At 39.4% G+C, this 4538-nt stretch overlaps 1 pseudogene; it reads left to right on the top strand.

Annotated features, from left to right (window-relative positions):
* Nucleotides 1-3852: 3852 nt before the first annotated feature.
* LOC143390399 (biogenesis of lysosome-related organelles complex 1 subunit 5-like) lies at nucleotides 3853-4258 on the top strand (annotated as a pseudogene).
* Nucleotides 4259-4538: the final 280 nt, after the last annotated feature.

Below are 4538 nucleotides of genomic sequence, written 5' to 3'. Positions count from 1 at the left end.
TAGAAACTGCAGGTGGGTGGGGCTGGAATTTCACAGTGAAGAACTACCTCCATGTTTGCAAACATACTTGTATACCAGGCTGCTCCTGGAGGTCCTGACAATCTGGTGTGTATGTTTATACTCCATTCAATTGTCCTGAAAGGTCAATATCCCTGAAAGCAATTAACAATTTTTTTTTATTTTTGTGACATTTTTCCTTTGCATGGAAACATGGAAAATGTAAAAGTTTCACAAACTTAAACAATCACATTGCCATCCTTGTGTAATGCCCAGCCAAATTTTAGCAATTTCAGCAAAGACAGGAGTCTGTTTGATTTAAAACCTAGATTTTTACATAATTGAAACAGAGTATCAGAAAATGGTTTGAGGAAAACAGATACTTACTGAAAATTATGATTTAGGCTGTGATTTGGACCTAAAAGGATAAAGCAAAAAACAAGGTTATTAATACTTCATGATCCGGAATACAACTGCTTTCTAGTCATGCAGATGGTAAACATAGTGGGAGCCCATGAGTTCTTTTGTGGCCAGTTGTCCTCAGGCCTTGGATTCTGTTCAGCTCATGAGGACACGCCAATGATTTCAGAAATCATTAAAACAACAAAAACATCAACAAAAAATAAGGGATGTATCTGTTTATGTGAATATTTTGAAGGCTATTTCAGGAGTTGCTGCGGTCCCTTCTCTCTCTTCATCTAAACTTCACACACAAAGCCTGTTTTACTAATTGTAGCTGGCAATGGTGTAGACCTGGAAGGCAGGTCTAGGGCATCCATAGCCTGGATACTTCTCACAACTGGGACTAAAGGAATGCATTCTTTCTTGCCATTCAATTCCTTTACCTCATGTGACAAGCACTCTGCTCTCTTGCCCCAATTAGGCCAGGTGTGCATGAGGAAGGGAGGTGCATGCAGTTTTACAAAATATTGGCACAGACTCTAGCAAGTGAGCTGAGACCCGTGTGACAGAGTCCAACACTCACCTGGCCATCTGCAGTGTAGCCAGCCTCCCCATGGACACCTGACCTGCTGAAATGTGGCCTTTCCACTGAATGATCCAGTTCTCCTTGTGTTTCTGGGATTCTTTTCTAGGCTCCATGTTTACACACCACTCCATCTGTATCTATTTTCTGTTATTACTAGTAAATGTGTAGTAGGTTAAGCTTTGGGGAATGGTTTTGTTGGATTCCTTTCATGTTGATTTGTGTATTTCATTTTCAAATAGCAAACCAATCTTTTGTTTGGTGGCTGTGAGCATTCCTATCCATGAAACAACATGCTTTTGCAGTCCAAACTCACTGAAGACTTCAATGAGGACTTCAATGGTGGTAATGATCTTCAACCCATTCGTGGCCACACACTGGTAGTAGCCAGTTTCTCTTGTGTCCAGGTCTTGGATTCGCAGTTGAGAGCCAAATTCCATCTTTCAGATGATGATCTGCCTTGGCTTTTCCATGACGGGGGCATAATTCTTCAGCCACCATATGTTGGGAGGTGGGTTTCCTGCCACCTTTAAGGGAAGATTTGCTGTCTGGTCCTGAACAATGGTGATTTTGTTGACTATCTCTAGAAAATTTAGAAAGTAACCTGCCAAGCACAGGGATTATAAAAAAGCAAACATCAGTGAAAGGTGGAAGGAAGTGCCCCTGGGGGCTCCTACTTGAACTACTTGTAAGGGAAGATTTCCATTTTTGGTCACATATACACATACAGTGGATTCCAGGATTTGCACTGAATACCGAGTTAGGTAATAGGAGCTGTTGCTGCTGGGGAAACATAGGGTCAGTTTCCTGGAATTCTCTGGTCACATTTTTGTCAGTCAATTGATACAAAACTAATTTTACACTTGTTTCTGTTTAAAGATTCCTTACTTAATACAGATTGTTGACTCATTCATACTGAAATAAAGGTCAACATCCTGCAACTTGTGTGCAAATGAGGCTTCTCTAACATATGTATTTCCTCTTGGAGGGACATGGAAGCTTGATTGTGCTTTTGCACAGTACATAGCACTTCAGCACTATGCCTGGTGGGCCTTTAAGCAGCAAAATTACCAACATAAACTGCAAAACCACACACACACCCAAAGAAGAATGTAAATAGACTGAGAATAGAAAATATGTTCACAACATGAGAACATTGGCCCTCTGGGGACACAAATTCTTAAGAGTTGTGTGCAATTCTATGATATTCCACCCTTTGTGCCCTATTCTGGGGTCCTAGCACACATTGCTCTGGTGCTCCATAAACTTAGCTACAAGTATGAGTCATAATCCTTGTCCCCCAGGTCCCACAATGAAGGGATGTGTAGGCCAGGCTGCTGTGTTTAAGCTTCACTTTCTGACAAACACAAATCAATTCAGGAAAGTATCAAGATACAAAATTGACACCCATAAATCAACTGTGTCTATCTTATCATTTAATATTTAAAATAAATTGTTAGATATATAATAATATTAGTTTGTTGATAGTATAATTATTTTACTTTTCATGTGAGGAAAGTGAATTGAAAAAAAACTAAGGGACTTTCTAGGTCAGCATCAGCTGAAGACATTGCTCTTTTCTCTTCTCTGAATTTCCGCCCAGGGCTACCCATGCTCCCTTGAATGGTTCTCATTGTTTTATGACAATATAGATTGTTTTCTACTTGGATGAAGCCCAAAATTGATATTTCCAAAAACAATCTCCATAATTCATTTTAGATTTTTACTCAAATTAGTGCCATGCCCATATCTATCCCTGTGTCATGGTGGATATTTTTTAAGTTGGGTTAACTTTAGGATATCTCTTGCCCTAAACTCCCCTAGAATTTCAGTTGCTTTTCTGATATTTCACTCTAAGCATAGTGTTATATTTTTGCAATGTGTTGTGTTAACTGCCACTGCTTTGATTCTTTCCCATTTTTTAAATTATAAAAAGGCAAGGCTGTGAGACTAAAATATGAGGATGTAACTAAGAATAGAGGACATTAGTCATCAGCAAATGAGAAAGAAAGTTTAAAATTAAAATAGAGGTAGCTGTCCTATAAGAGTGCTTTTGTCCTCTCTGTCTCCCAGGGCTTTGCAACATCTCTTCCTCTATAGAGAAGGCACTGTCGCTGAACTGTGGTACCTGAAAGCCTATGCTACTCAGTCTCCTCACCTCTTCTGTGCAATCATTTATCCAGAATCCCACAGTATTGATTATTTTTGCAATGAGCCTGGATGTTTGGCTAATGAAAAGCAGAGTAGGAAAAAATGAAACTATTTCTTTTTTCGTTGTTTTTTTCTGCTAAGGAACACCCATTGCTACTCTTGACAGAAAATCCAGCCATGATAGTCCAGAAATAATTTAGTCATTTAGGGACTGATACATAATTATTTGGGGTTTTTTCTTAGTCAACTTGAGGTTTCCTTAGGATTCTTTCTTCCTGAGTAGACAGACGCTCCCAGAGGCCTTCCACTTGGTGCACATTGCTTACCTATCTTCCTACTCCCTGAGAGCACAGGAAGCCAGGACTTCTTTCTTACATGTTTATGGGGGGACACAGCATGCTGGTAAGGGCAACCTAGAAACCATTCTATTATATAATTTCTTTAATGATTACTAAGTAGCACTCAAAGATGGTTTCAAATATGTGTTCCCTACCACTTTTTTTTTTTGTATTTCTAAAGTTACCACCCAAACCAGGTCACAAACCCTTTTTCTCTGTGAATCTCCTCAACTTTTCTAATATTCTTTGCTCTGGAAAGTTTTGGTCTCCTAACTAATATTCAGAAAACAAATTCTGTGCTCCAAGTAATTGATGTCACTCCACAATCTGACCATGAAAAAGCATTTTGTTCTTTAGAATCTAAAATAGTGGCCAGTTGGGATGAGTGAAGGAGGAACAGAGACCCTTGTGGGTTGTTGTGAGGTTGTCTCCAGTGGCAGGGACAAGAAAAAGGACTCTCTGGGGACTGCGGGCTCAGCACACCTCATTATCAAGGATATTGGAGAAATTCATTCAAGGCTTTTGAATCACAGACCAGTTATTCAAGCTGAAACTCGTTATTTTGTAAAATAATTTGAAGAAAAACGTGGTCTTTGAGAAATGTGAGTTCTTGAAAATTGGAAGAATATGATCCATAAAACAAATGAACATACTCTTCCCAAATGCAGAGAAATGATGCAGGACAACTTGAACGAAGTTCTCCAGAGATTGCAAGCAGCTTATGACTCCATCTGTAGACTTCAGCAGAGGGAATAGGAATGAAGAAAGATGTATCATGACCACTTAATAGCTACTGAGAAACAGCATCAACTTCAGTGGGAGGATTTCATGAAAAAAATCTGCTTTCAGGCTGAGGTGGATGAAGAATACAGAAGAGCCATGGAGAGACTTAAAGAGCAAGGGACTAGCAAAATTCTCAACTTTTTCAGAACTTGAACTACAACATTGACTAATGAAGGAAAAGACATTGACTCCTCCAAAAAATACTCCCACAAAAATTAAGCCTCTGCTTCAAGCTTAGCAATACCTTCAGTGGCACTCTCCAGTGGCACACAGAGAAACTGCAG

The sequence above is a fragment of the Callospermophilus lateralis genome (assembly GCF_048772815.1).
Source record: "Callospermophilus lateralis isolate mCalLat2 chromosome 10 unlocalized genomic scaffold, mCalLat2.hap1 SUPER_10_unloc_2, whole genome shotgun sequence".
Classification (NCBI taxonomy): Eukaryota; Metazoa; Chordata; class Mammalia; order Rodentia; family Sciuridae; genus Callospermophilus; species Callospermophilus lateralis.
Note: the sequence above shows the minus strand (reverse complement) of the source record. Positions and strands in the feature narration are given on the sequence as shown.